This window comes from Tinamus guttatus, unplaced genomic scaffold (genome assembly GCF_059628265.1).
Source record: "Tinamus guttatus ecotype Peru unplaced genomic scaffold, ASM5962826v1 Tinamus_guttatus_pri_ptg000702l, whole genome shotgun sequence".
NCBI classification, from domain to species: Eukaryota; Metazoa; Chordata; class Aves; order Tinamiformes; family Tinamidae; genus Tinamus; species Tinamus guttatus.
Window position 1 is genome coordinate 516451 of NW_028289236.1, and position 14690 is coordinate 531140.

Here is a 14690-nt window from a genome sequence, read left to right on the forward strand (position 1 = left end):
CTCTATCCCTGCATCCTCTTGCTGAGAGTGGGCAACCTAGGGAAAGTAGCAAAATAATTCAAGCAATGCTTCTTCCCAAATTTCCCATTTTTTCCAGTCTCCAGCAATTTGTATCTTGTGATTCTTGAACAAGGGATTATGTTTTTGTATTTTATAACCCTTGCTGTGTTTTTCTTCCATTTTTTTCTCCTTATAATTCCTAACATTCCCTTTGCATTTTTTTTTTGATCTCTCTTTGGTATAGATCCATGAAAAATCAGTTCCATTTGCCACAACGCCAGGATCTAACTGCTGAGCAGCAGTGGTCAGCTCAGGGCCGTGGGACTGGTTTCTTCTGGAGGATCCCTTTACTAAATTTCACCCACCTATTTTTTTTTCCGGGCCCACCCATCTGCCTTGCAAATTTTTTGGCCGTTCTTCTCAGGTCTTCCCAGCTGGCCTTATCTGTTCTATCTTGAATATGGTATCACTAGTGACCTTTGCCCCCTTGTTGCCCTCCCCAGATTGTTCATGAATATGTTGGAGAACATGGGTGCGTCACAGATCTCTCTGGGAATTGCCCATGAAAACTGTTTCCCTCTTTGCTTGTACCCTCCATTTCCTGTCCTTGTGCCCAGTGATTTATCCCTGTGAAGAGCTCCACTCTTATCCTATTGCAGCTTAGCAACCTTGAAAGCGATGGTGAATAACCCTGTTGAAAGCCTTTAGAAATCCGAGTAGTCTGCATCAATTGATCTCCCTTGTCCATGTGTGAAGACTTCCAGGGGTTGTGTCGCATGACTTCCCCAGCGTGTCATGTTTATTCATGAATCCATTAATTCTGTTCTTTAGAAATAGTTTGTGCAGATTTGCCTGCTGCAGATACCAGACTTGGTCCTGCAGTTCTCCAGATGTTCACGTTTGCAAAATTGGGGTTGTATAAATTGCCACAGTAGTTTCAATGAGCAGTTAGACAATCTGGTTAGTAGTGCAACTGTTTCATCTTGGCATCGCTTTGTAGTGCTTGGGTGACACTGTTTTGGGCTTGGAGACATGATACTGATCATGCTGTCTTCCTGGAGCACCTCTGCTTTGATACAGATGCTCTTGTGATTCTTAGCCCATAAAGGGCAGTTTAGCAGAAAGAAACCAAACTCTTCCACAAGGAAATATAAAACCCCACTTAGTTTTCTGTGACTGTCAGTCACACATTCAGCACTGGGAATTTTGGACACTGTCACCACTGGTGTCCTGCACTTTGGCTTCTCATGTAGCAGCCTGGATTTTATGATGTCCCCAGCACAGGAGAGCCTTTGTGCAACGCAGGCCACTGAACTCATTGCTCTAAGTTACAGGCTCCATTTTTCATGCATCTGTCCTTGCAACCAGCACCAACTATAGAACAAAAAAAAATTTGATATCTCAGTAGCATGGAAATATCATGAGGTGAACTTGGGCAGTGGGGCGAGCGTGGTGAATAATTGAAACATTGATGATTTTTATGAGAGAGTGAAATTACATGCTCTATAGTGAAACTCTGCTGGGAAATACATTGTTCATGTCTGCAGGGTCACGTAACGTGGGGTGATGGCCAGCGCTGAGCTCTAGGAAGGGTTTTAGAGCCTAACAGGCTCCGCAGGAGGGGATGCACAAGCAAATGGATGGATATTTTGGCTTTGTGGTCTCTGTGAGGGCCTTGGGTACAGAGTGTGCGCCTGCTCAGGCGGGCGTCCGATGGGACACAGTGCCCAGAGCTCAGTGAGTTCCCGTGAAGATTAAGGAGCTCCACTGGGATTAGGTACTGACTAATGGATGAACTGCTGGGCAGAGATGGTGCCTGGTCACCTCTGGATGACAAATGAAGTCAAAAGCCTCCACAGTTAAGGTGTCATTGCCAGGGATGGCTGTCCAGCTGGGCTGGGGTCTACTGCAAATCCAGCTGTACTCTGGGAAGCCGTTACAGGAGTGAGCTGCAAGCATGTGTGCTGATGTGCCGTCCAGGAGAGGGACATCAGACTTCTACAGAGATCAATGCCCTGGCTGCCAGGCCTGGACCCCTCTCTTGGTCAGCACTGGGGCGCCCCAAGGCTGAGCTGTGCACGCTTAGGGGACACAGGGAGGGGCTGCGGGTGCAGGACGACGACGTCCAGCACTGTGTTCAAAGGTGGTGCAGCCACTTCCAGCTGGAGGGAGACGCACCCTGAGCTCCTGTGTCTGGGTGTGCTGGAGGAGCCGGCCCTAGCCCTTGTCCTGCTGGGCAGTGTGGAGGGATGGTGATTTAGTGAATAAATTGCATCAAAAGCAGCTTCGGAAAGGCATTGGGGGCTTGCGGGGAGAGCCGGGAGCAGAAAGGGAGGCAGACTTTGGCGAACAGATCATTCTTTGCAGATTATTCATTTGTATCTAAATATAACTTGCTGCTTTCTTCACCGGGCCCTGTGCTGTGGTACACGGTGTTAATTAACACATTTTTCACAGTGTGTCACAGCACGGAGTCAGCCAGTGGTGCCGCATGGGCCTGAGAGCAGCTGCGGAGAGAGCCCAGGCCTCACGGAGGTGAGTCACGGATGGGAGAGGCCATGTCTCCCCCCAGCTCTGCGGGAATCTCCTGGCCCCCTGCAGCGGGGGAATGAGGCGCCCGTCAGCGTCGTCCATGTGTTCTCAGCCCCCTGGGCGCTCGTGTGGCGGTGGTGAGCAAGCGTGGAGCGACGCGGGGCCGTGGGGGAGGCTGCGCGCCGGAGACGAGTTGTCATGGCGAGGGGAACAAACAAGCAAGATCTCCCCACGTAAGGGCCGTGCCGGCCCAGGGAGGCCTGGCAGGGCCTTTCGGTTGGCATCCGCAGGAACATAAAACACTGCTGTGCTGTAAAAATAGCTGCTAGCAACCAGCTCTCGGCATGGGTTGGTGTTGGTGCTCTCCCCTGCTGGTCGGTGAAGCCTGCTGAGACTCCCTCTGGGAGCATCTATGGGGCAAGTGCGGCCCTTGCACTGTGCCGGACACCTTGGGGTGTCCAAAGTCACTAGCCCTTGGCTGAGGAAGTGGCAGTCACAACCGCTGGCCAACTGGTACTCAGTTTGGATTGAGGGCAGCCTGGATGGATGGGGGGATGCTCCGAGGCAGGCAGTGCTGTCATGTCCGCTTGCCTTGGGCTAGGAACGTCGGAGGTGATGGTGCAATGGCATCCCTCTGCTGCTAGCCCATTCCCATTGCTTCCTGTCCTTCCATGGCAGAGGGACCATAGCTTCCCTGTGGGATTCCTGCTCTCTGCATCCGTTACCTGCTGCAGGTGGGCAGGGGCCTCTGTTTTAGGTAAATATATTGAATGCAGGGTTTTTTGAGCATTTCCCCTGTGTTTTTCCTTTTTCTAAGTAAAAAAATCAGTATTTTCTCAAGACTTGTCCAATTCTTGTCTTTCTACTATCGCAGTGCTTTCATCCTCTCTCTTTCAAACCAGCTGCAGAATGGGTATGTTTCAGCTAGGGTCAAAACTGGCCAGAAAAACACTGCCCAATGTTGATGGCAGAGAATCAGCCCTACTATAAATATTTTAACAGGGAGATTAAATAAATGAGGATTCTCGAGACAACTGTTTGCCCTTATGCCAGGGCACAGGGAGTTTGACACAGGGTGGGGCCTATAGGGAACTACTGGTTTGGTTTTAGTACCCGCTGCTCTCTAGCCCAAGGGTCAAAGACTCTCTGGAATCCATTGAGTGTTTCCCAGGGGTCTTACTGAGAGGTAGCCAAAATTTCCCATGGATTTTCCTTAAGAAAAGCCTGCGTCTATGTGTCCATGTAGCTACGAGCTGGACCCTGGCCAGCCAGCCTGGAGCTACACTAGCACCTACTGCAGTTTAGTTGCTTTTTCTGCTACATATCAGATAAAGTAGACTAAGGCTCCCAGATGAGGATGCTCGCATGCATGAGAGTTTTGAAAGTTTTTCTGATCTGGAGAAGTCTTTCTCTGCTGCACCCACAGCCTGTGTTCATGTCATGGGTTGGAGATGAGTTGAGCACAGACCGATTTTGAATGGGACAGATGCACATGGAGGTGTTCCGTGCCTCCACTGAAGGCTGTCTGGACACCATAACATACGGTGTTCAGCTTGGGCTGCTCTCGAGCTTGGAGCTTGCAAACAAGTTGCTTGCAGAAGATGTTAACGCACAGTGAGGAGAGCACATGCAGACAGAGCTATTAAAACAGTTGGAGCTTTCAGCTGTTTGCAGAGACAATAGTCAAATGTAAGAGTAAGGCAAAATTTTGAGAAGAAATTCCCTGAAACCATAAGCAACAGTTCTGGGAAGGGCTGGTTGCTCCCGAAATCTGTGGCTCTGGCACTCCCACAACCCTTCCAGCTCTTGAAACCCCACCACATACCACAGGGACCTCGAAGGCCAGACAAACGTCGCTGGAGGCCTCGTGGCAGCCGACAGATGGGACCTGGCCGTGGCTGCGGCGCGATAGCAAAGCAGCGGCGCGTCTGGCTGGTGGCCTCGCGCCAAGCGAGAGCGGGATGGAGACGATGGCCTGCGAGGCCCTGCCTGGCCGCGGCCGCTTTGTAAATCAAGCAGCCCCAAAGCAGAAAACAGTTTTACGACCTGGAAACTGTAAAGCCGCTTTGGGCTTGCAGCGTTTGAAAGGCACCACTCTGTTTTACAAGCAGCAGCCTAATCTTTTGAGTTTCCCAGAACTTTAAAAAAAAAAAAAAAAAAAAAAAAAACAGAATTTTTATAAGTTCCTTTATTGAAGTGAGTTGGGGGAAAGCAATCTTAAAAAAAAAAAAAAAAGAAAAAAAAAGAGTTGTTTAAACAAAATATTTTGATTAAAAAGAGGAAGAAAAAGAGGAAGTGCTTTGGAAGAAAGTGTTATTTCCTAAGCACCATCAACTCTTACATTTGTCTTTTGGAAATAGATCATTTTCTACTGGGGGAAATAAAAGGTAAGCAGGTATCGTCATGCAGGGAAGAATGGAGAGGTTTCTCCTGGGAACAGGGAGTCAGGAGTGGTGCTGACCTGCTGCTAGTAACGCTCTGCCCTCCCCATGGTGAGCCCCATTCCCAGCCCTGCGAGATTTGCTGGGGCTTGGATAGATCTGCAACGCTTTAGCAGGGAAAGAAGCGTTTTTGTCCATGGGGGTGGGGAGGGAACTGAATTAATTAGGAGCAAAACCCTTAAGTTTTGCGCTCTTCATCATGAGCATTATCAGACAAGAATTAACCCTCAGCTCCTCCCTCTCCTGTGCTGCAAAGAGGTTTCCACAATGTCCGAGGGTTTCCTAGCTGCCCAACACATCGTAGTGAATTTCGCAGCCGTTTCCCTAGCAGAGGCCTGGCCGCTTTGGCTTGCAGCGCCGGGTGGGATGGAGCAATGACAACATTTGCTTTTTGCCCGGTTCTACTGCCGCAAAGCTTCACCAGCCGAGAGCAGGCTGACCGCAGCCCTGTGGCCAGGCGGCTCCGAGGCAGGGCGGGGAGGCGGATTATTGCCTTTCCAGAAGAGGAAGTTTAAAAATAGGTTGTTGATTCCAGCGCAGGCTTTCGTGCCGGTCTGTTTTATCCTCTTCAAGAGTGTATATATGAGTTTTTATGCTACCAGGAAGGAACAGTGTGAGGGAGCAAACTAAATGTAAGCAGAAGAGCAGCTTAACAAAGAGCTTGGTTTTGCTTCTACTGTATATAGAAGGTGGAAAGTATGGAAGAAACCTTAGTACAGTGTAATATCCATTTGTTACTGCATAAACACTATAGACATAGATGAGGAAGCACAAGCCTTTAGGAATGCCTTTTAATAATATCAAGCTACATTGTTTAATATAGGCAGATTTATTATTCTTATCCGATACCACGCTCCTCTGATAACTGGGCACGATTTGCAGGGCAAAGCGGGGCACGGTGCCAAAGCTTCGGGTGCAGTAATGCTCTGCGATAAGGTTGGCAGCACCTTAGATTTCCCAGTTTTTGCATGAACGCTTACGTATCTTGTCAGCGCTGTGAGCCCGGAGCAACCATCCCTTCTGCAGTCTGGATTGTCACAGATGTTACAATGAGGGGCAACGGCTGAACTCGGAGATGGGGAGTTTGGGTCAGGCACTGGGGAAGTCTCCTTCCCCGGGAAGAGAGCAGCACCGGGACACGTGCCCAGAGATGGAGGATCTCTGTCCTTGAGGTTTCCAAACCTGCTTATAAATAGCTGATGTCCCTGCCTATAACAGCAAAAGGCTGAACATCCCTCCCTGTAAACTATTGGGTAAAGACTCCTGGAAGCAGCTCGGAAAAACTCCTTTGGGAGGTTTGATACATGGTCTGATCGAGACATGGCCAGTGGAGATTTCTCTCACCATACTTGTTATTTCTAGAGCTAGCTGAGTGCTGCAGGCATCTGCAGGCCTTGCTGTGCCAGCCAGAGGGCAGCTGTGCTGCAGGTGCAGGCTGATGTGCAGAGGGCTGTAGGTGGGACAAAACAAAATCAAGCTGCAATGGTGCCTGTCCCATGCGCAAAACTGGGTTTGGCACTTGGCTCGTTGTGAGCACCAGCGGACAAGTGATGCTCCCATTTGCGACCTCTGTGTTTTCAGGAATTCTGCAACCTTTAAAAATGCAAGGGATTTGGAGACCTGGAGGAATGATAAAGCTTTAGCTGAAGTGAGAATTGAAACAACAGCTGCCCTCAGCGAGGCTGTCGGCAGCCCCGCTACAGGAGGAGGATAGATGTCAGCTGGAAGCCTGATCAGGATGGGCAGGGTATGAGCAGCAGCTCCCACACCTGCTGGGTCATCCCCACAGGCTGTTGCTGGTCATGCAAGCTGGAGGGAAATCATATGAAAGACTGCTACATTAGGAGAGAAGCTCTTCTGCTTGAGAAGTTTCATCCCAAGGAGTCCTGTCATCAGGCAAAAGGATTTAGGTGATGGCCACCTGGCCTGGTAGAAATGGCAAGGGACTGGTCAGTGCAAAGCACAGAGTCCTGCACTGGGACTTGTCGCTCTTGTGAACTGGAGACTTGTCAGCAGAGGACATAGGAGCAACATCTGGATCTGCTGATTGATTGAGGGAAAAGCTGTGGATGCTGGAGGACATCTCCGAGCTGACAGTCTGTGGCAGATGAAGGACCCCCCCACCCAGGGGCTCAGCTGCCCCCTCCCATTTTGGTTTTAGCTGTTAAAAACTGCAGTTCTGGTTTTTGTTATTCTCCACTCAAAGGTCCACGGCTCTTGGTTTGCTAGTGGCTCGCGCTAACAGCATCCTGGGGCTGGGAGCTCCATGGTCAAGTTTCGCGTTGGGTGCGCAAACTATTTCCTGTGGTCAGTGCGGCATGTGCCGCGGCCGCGGTGCACAGAGCGGCTCTTTGTTTCGGCGCGAGGAGGCTGCAGAGCGCTCGCCAACCCTCCTCCCTCCGCTGCTCCTTCCCTTCTGCGCTTTCTGTGCCTGCTGTCTCCTGTGACCTGCTTTTGGTGCGTTCAGATGGATACAGTTCCTAACTCTGCCTTAGAGGAAGGTTCTTCTGCAGATGTTTCAGTCAGAAGCTCGACTGCATTTTGCTTAGGTTACACTTAACATTATTTTTTTCTTTTTTTGTTTTTTTCACCTGAAATGCAAGAGTGCAAACTAGTTCTTTCATTATGTATTTGCAATGAAGAAGACAACCATCAACCATGCTGTGGGGATGCACACAATCTGATGGCTGCAAAAAGCTGGCCATGTTGTCTTGTCTGGGGACCTGTGTCAAAACCCCGTGCTGGTTCCTTAGTTTCACCTTCCAATCATGAGCTGTGCCAGGATTTATTTTGGATCGCCGATAACACTGGATAGAATGAGGCTGAGGAGCACTCGCTGCTCAAACCCAGGAGAAAGGCTGCCCTCTGCCAGCTCACGTCAGCTAGGGTTAATCCCGTGCGCTCAACACCTTATTGATGGGGAAACAGCACTTCTTATTGATGGGGAAACAGCACTTGTTTTAATGAGTGTGTTCTGCAGGGCCAGCTCTAGCGCCCTAGAGGTGTCCAAGTGTGTTGTGTCAACCAGTTACCTTATAAAGCGTAATAACTTTGTCAAGAAATGATAAGATAGGGCAGCCGGCTGCCTTGGAAGGGCTGTGTTGATGCAGAGAACCAAGGCTAGGGCCACCAAAGGCCTGGCCTCAACTGAAACCCTTGGGCAACTGAGCCAGCTGCGGGGGAAGATTTGGGGTGGTGGCTGCAGCCAGAAGGTGGGTTTGGGTTAGATCAGCTGTTTGGGCTGGAAAACGTGAGCATGTTTTGGGGCGTGCGAACCACAAGGGAATGCATAGCAGGTGTGGGAGCAATGCTCACCCTGGGAAAGGGGACCACGGGCCTGAATGCTCTGGCCTGGCCTTTTTTGAAGGCTCCAGGTGTGGAGAGTCATTGCTCAGCTGCCTGCTCGCTGCCCTGGGGCAAAATAAAATCAGCCCTCGGTACAAAACCTGGATTGTTTTATGGGCTCTTCCTTGATCCGCCTCCCTTTTTTATTCCCTTTTTGGTTCACGCTCCCATTTTTATTGCTCTTCTCAAATGTATTTCTGCGCGTGTGCGTGCTGTGCCTCCGCAAAAGCGCAGTAAGGGTCATTCCAGGGAGCCAGTTTTGGTGTGGGAGTTGCCATATGCCCTACAGTTTCTATTTTAACCTCCGAAAAGAGAGAGAAAAAAAAAAGAAAAAGGCAGAGGCTTTTCCCCCTTGAAGCCCGGCCTCGGAGCGGCCCCTCCGCCAAAGCGCCGCGCCCGGGCGCGCTGCCCCCGCCCCCTGCACCTGCCCGCGCCGCAGCGCCGCGCGCGCCCCGCCCCCCGCGCCGCGCGCGCCCAATCAGCGCCGCCGCCCGCGCCGCGCGCCCCGCCCCGCGCCCATTGCGGCGCTGAGTGCGCGCGCGCGCCGCCCGCTCACCCCGCCCTCCGCGCCGACCCCGCCCCGCCCCGCCGCTGCCCGGCCAATAGGGGCGCCCGCGCGGCGCCAGGCCCCGCCCCCGGGCGCGGGGCTCGCGGCCTGCACGTCGGCGGGGGCGCGCGGGGCGGGCGGGCGCTCGCCCCGGTGGCGCGCAGGCGCGCACGGCGCCCGCGGCGGCGCAGCGGGAGCCGCCGCTCGGCTCGGCTCGGCTCGGCTCGGCTCGGCGCGGCGCATGGCGGAGCGGCGGGGCCCGGGCAGCGGCGGCGGCGGCAGGCGAGGTGCGTGCGGCGGCGGGGGGCGCGCCCGCCCCGCGGGACCTGTCCAGGTGCTGACGCGGCGGCAGGTGCCGGCGGCGCCGCGGGCCCGGGCGCCCCGCACCTGTTGCGCGCGGCGGGCGGCAGCGGGGCCGGGGCGCAGTGCGGCGGGGCGGCCCCCGCGCCGCCCTTGGGGCCCTTAGGGCGAAGCCATTTTGCGGGGGCGGCGGCGGCGCCGCGGGACGTTTTGCGCCCCCGCATGTCCCTTCGCGGCTCCCCCGGGGCTGCCCCGGCCGTCGCTTCAGCTCTTTATTTATATTTATCCATGCATTTAATTAATTAATTTATTTAATCTTGGTGCTCTACCGCGGGCTGCCGGCAGCGAGGCTGGCGCGGGCTGCGACCTGGAAGGTGACTGCGTCGGTGGCGCCTCCCTGGCTCTGCTCTGCCTGCCCCGTTATCCCAGCCTGCTTGTCCCACCCGCAGAAGAAAACTCCTTTTTTTCATCTGTATGTGCGTCTTCCCCCTGCCTTTCTAAAAATACAGCATCGATGCCGTTTGCTCCCGCCTGCATTGGAAAAGGCAGAGGTGTGTGTTCGGAAAGCTGGTCTTTAAAACCAGGGTGCTGTGGCGAAGCGCTGCGTGACCTCGAAGCATCCTCCTTCGCTGCTCGGTTGAAACGTGCTGCAGCCCTCTCTGCTCACCATCTGTTGCCTTGGCCTGCACTCGGTCTAGGTTGGCCGATGCCTCTCGTGGTTTGTTGGGTTTGAGCCGTATTTAAACAAAACCGTGGTCACAATCCCGGTTATTGTGCAATAACTCTCTGTGGGCTTCATCATTTTTAAGGCGCCCCTGGGGAGCGCAGGGTTGCGCGTGGGAAGGATGGAAAGATGGTGCCCAACCTGGTGCGGCTGCTCTTTTTGCCTGCGTATTCGCCCATTATCCCCTCAAACTCTGGATGAGGAAAACACTTGTGGCACTTGGCTGCGCAGGAGCTCGCGAAGCCGTTGGGACCCCGGACTCAACCTTGTGCAACCACAAAATAGCTTGGAGTTACAGGGCTAAGAGCAGTGAAGCTGGTCTTTAAAAGCAAGTATGTTTTGCCTGTGCTTTTGTTTAGTTCTTAAACTGGTTGTTTTATGCCTTCTTGCATGAGCCTAACCCTTTCTTTTCCCCCAGTAGGTCCTTTCAAGCTGCAACTAGCTTCCACGGCGTTCCTACGTTTCGCCACGCTGGATTTGAGCCACTAGCTTTGAATTTCCTGTCAAATCATGGGGCTCAGTTCAAATGCTTCTACTTTGCCACTATTTTCACTGCTTCCATTCCTGTCTTTTTTTCTCAAGGGTGAAGTGAATTAAAGCTTCCCGTGTTGTTTTCTAGCCTCAGCAAGAATGTACCCTTGCATTTTTGCTGTGCGAAAGCTGTGGTGAGCTTGCTGTGCCGTTGGACCCGTACGGACCCACTGCTTGTTATGGGAGTTGCCTGTCACCGTGGTGAAAGCATTGGGCAAGCGAAGTTGTAGCATCGTCTTGAGAGCTTCTACGCTTGAGAGTGGCAGCAAGCCAACCTGCAGAGTGCAGAAGATGTTTAGAATAATTAGTGATGGAATACCCTTTTAAAATAATTGTTTGGGTTTATCTAGCACTCAATTGTAGTGATATCTACCTCTAAAAATAGGCAGGCCTCCTGTGTAATGAGTCTCACAGTGTAAACAGTCACATTGTGAATGACTGTTGTTACTTTTGGGATGTCTAAGATGCATGCGTTTGGGGGTTTTGCCAAATCCTCTGTGTCTGTTTAACTTTTTTTTGTAGCAAATCCTGAAGCCTTGGCCTCTCCTGGGTGTAGTCCTGCGGTGTCCTGTGGAAAAGCTCAGCCATCCTCGCGGTTTGGGGGTACCAGAACAGGACAGAAATTTTCCCGCCGCTCCTTCGGCAGCCCAGAGGTTGAGCGGTGCCACCTTTTCTCGTAAACGAGTGAGTGCCAGAAACGTGGCAGCTTGGTGAGGCCACTGCGCCTCGTTGTTGCTCCGAGCCCCTAAGCTCCGTTAGGGACGCGCGAGACCCTGGGGCCCGCGTGAGTCGCTGCTGCTGGGCCCGGCCGGGCGCGCGGAGGGCCGCGGCGCCGCGCGGAGCTGGGCCCTTTGTCGCGGCGCTCGGAGTGGCCGCGCACGCGGCTGCTGCTCTCGCCGGCTCGCAAGTGGGGGTTGTGCCGGGGACTTTCTCACGGGCTGCCACGCGGTTTATCAGAGCGTGACAGATGGGTTGTGTCCCCGAGCCGCGCACACGCGGGCTTTGTCTGCCGCTCTCCGTCGGGGAGCCCTAGCCCGCGCTCCCTGGCTCGGGGGACAGCGGCTCAGGCCTTTGTGCCTCTGCGTCTGATTCGTTCTCTAGCGAGTGGCTCAAGCGGCTGCTGCCGCATTTGATCATGCCCTGCTGTTACCCAGAGATGATCTGCTCTTTCAGCAGGAGGAGCATTTGATTTATGAAGCCTTGCCTCCTGAGAAGGTTCTTTTAAGGGCGTTACATTAGTGCTTGCAGGGGACGTCTCAGAGCTCTGTTCCCGCTGTGCTCATGAGCCTCAGTGTTCTTTTTGCTTTGTGCTTGCCCCTGCTTATTCAGGATTATTTGTCCTAATGGAAGTTTAGTCCCCTGCATGTCCTGCGTTTGGTTTGTGAACAGCAGTGCGGTGTCACGCCGGAGGCCTCTCCCTTGCTAAGAGCCAGGCACAGAGTTCCTTCAGAGTACGTTTACCTTGTCACTTTATTATAAGAGCAGGGGTCTTTTCTTCTGTTTTAAAAGCCTGCTGTTTTTTTGGCTGAAGTAGGTAAAACCTGAATGGCTGGGCTTATTAGATGACACTCAGCATCATCTCATGTGATCATAGGTCTGGAACTGGAACCAGATTGGCCCCTAAAACCTTAAGTGAGGATCTATATTTGGGCCTCTAAGAAGGTGGTCTGATAATCGAAGATGTGCAGCACTTGCTGTTTCTGCAGCTTCTGAAGCCAGTAAGTGCTTGGCATCTTCAAAACGTAGGCCACCCAGCTGCCCTAGTATGGATTTCAGTTTAAGGTTAAGTACTGAAGATTAAACCTGTGGTTTTGGACTTATTTAACAGGAGAGGCTGTTATTTATGTAGTTTGGCTTTTGAATGAAATAATCATATAAAATAAATATTGTGTGAGAAAACGATGTTTGACAAATTGATTGTGTGAGCAAATTATGTTAGTTTTCTTTTCAAGCAAGTTTTTCCTGTCTGCATATGGTGTGGCTGTTTCTTGCTCTTTCCTACTGTTTTAACAAATGAGTACATTTTTTCCGTCTTTGCAGTAAATATTGTTTGTATCATCTTGTGCATTTAATGAAACGTTGCAAATGTATTTGGATACTAAGCCTCCTGGAGGCTTTAAAAATATTTATTTTTGCAACCAATTTTAATCTCTGAAGAGACTGTCCACATGCCTTAGGAGCTTGTAGGAGTCTCTTGTGAACGTTAGGGTTTGCAGCTGACCAAAGCAATAGCGCATCTGTGCATTTAGGGGAAAAAAAAAAAAGAGAGAGAGGGGGAAAAAAAAGAAAGTAGGGAGATGCCACATTGTCTTTAGTTGTCATTGATTGTCATCTTACTGTAAGATAATTTCAGAAAGAATTTGTAGGCAGAAGTCCTCTCCAGACTCTTTGGCTGCAAAGGGCATTTGGATCTTTACCCTGGCTGTCTTTGAGTCAGCTGTGATGTTTGGCAGGTCACAGGTGAGGGGAATTCAGGCTGTCCCCAAAGGATGAAAGAAGTTTCACCTTGAGCCCTCATTGAAACAGCCAGCGGAGCCTGTTGCTGGCTGTAGCTGTAGGCTTTGGAGCTCGGGGACGAGTGGGGCCCGGCTGCAGAGCGGTGACTCCGTGCCGTCCCTTTTGGTGGATATCCAGCCCTGTGCCAATAAACTTAGAGAATAACCTGACTGCAGAAGTATCCTCTGTGAGTGTCTGCTGGTTAGAGGCAGCTGAAAATGGTGAGCTGCTTTGGATAATTACAGGTTGGTTGGGTGAAGTTGATAATTACTGAGATTTCTTGTATGTGATGGAGAACAGCTGTGAAAGTGGTAGAAGCTCAGAAGCAGCCAGATACTGTGGCCTGAAGGTTTTGTTTTGTTTTCCTTTTGAGCTTGATGATGGTGTCATAATCTTATCCCTTTATTATTTTCTTTCTTGTTGATGTGCTTGAACAAGAACGGTGACACGTTTTAATTACTTTCATTAATACATGCAGTACATGAGGGAGGGACGTATTCCATGATGCTGCAGGGTTAGGTCTCTTCCCTCTTCTGTCTCTTGCATCGAGGACATGGTTTGTGCTCTTAAACAGGACTGCCCTGTCGTTGGTCTTGCCAGGGAACCCCAGCACCCTGTGTGCTGCTTCGCTGCGTTTCCCAAGCATGGAGCTGATGCGGTCGTATCACCATGGCCCCGAGGAAACTGGTCAATGGATGGAAAAGTCCATGGCGCTTCATAGTGGGTCAAAATGTCAACGTGAAGTTGCCTGGGAGTTGTGTGGGGACAAGCATCCAAATGGAGGAAGGTCTCAGGTTAGTGCTCTAGCTGAAGGAAGAGCTGTTGACTGAGTGCAGATGTATTCTTAGACATCAGAGCTGCTGCTTGATAGAAGGGCAAGCAGGAAATCGAGTTGCACAGGTAGTTCCAGTTGAAGCAGAATTTTCTTATTTGCCTTCATGAACGTGGTGAGCAGTGATCAGCCCGAAATCTTGCAGTGTCATAGGTGATGCTTAACCCACCTTTAGGTACTGTTGTTTTTCTTTTGCTGCACGTCCTGCTCCTTGGGCAGAAGCAAGGGGAGGTTGGGGGTGAATCTATATGCAGCTATGAGGTGAATGAAGATGTAAGTTTTGTTTTAAAGATCTTTACAGTTATCCAGGAAAATGTCCTGTATAGTGCTTCATAGCTACTTGGATCAGGATTTTTGTGCTGAGTACTTTTGGCAAGGATGCAAAAGGAAAGTCTGTTCTGGGGATTGAAGAGTTTAGTTATTTTTCTTTTTTTCCTGTTTGCGCCAAGATAGCTTTAAGATATTTATACTGATGTTCTTTCCACTTGGTTTCTGAGGCTTTTCCTTTTTGAGGTGTGCTGAAATAGGAAAATCAACTTTTCATTTCCTTTTCCCCGACGGCCCGAGGATTCAGACAGAATAAAACTCTCGGAGCTGATACTTTGAGGCATCCTAGGGGTAAGATGCTGAATATCTTCAATATTTTCATTCAGGGAAAGGGTGGGAAGAATATGCTGGATTTTGAATTCAGGGGGATATATAAAAGTTTCTGCATTTGGTGGCGAGCTAGAATTTGGAGATGCAAGTTGGGATATACTGTGTAACTGATTGCCTTGCTGCCTGTTTTTGTTGTTGTTGTTTTAGAATATTTATATAGACAGTTTTGTGAAAGGCTCTTGGGTATGTTGGGCTTTGGGGCTTGCACTGATGTCGGTTTAGCATCATCCCAAACGCCATGTATACCAGCACTCTTCATTCCCTCCCTCCTCCTGCTTTCTCATT

At 51.1% G+C, this 14690-nt stretch overlaps 1 protein-coding gene across 1 annotated transcript in view; it reads left to right on the top strand.

Annotated features, from left to right (window-relative positions):
• The first annotated feature begins 9095 nt into the window (after positions 1-9095).
• Positions 9096-14690, top strand: part of ADARB1 (adenosine deaminase RNA specific B1) — a 65943-nt gene continuing 60348 nt past the window's right edge. Inside the window, exon 1 of the mRNA XM_088536715.1 lies at positions 9096-9152. The gene's annotated coding sequence lies outside the window, so the exon portion shown is untranslated. The remainder of the gene's footprint in view (positions 9153-14690) is intronic.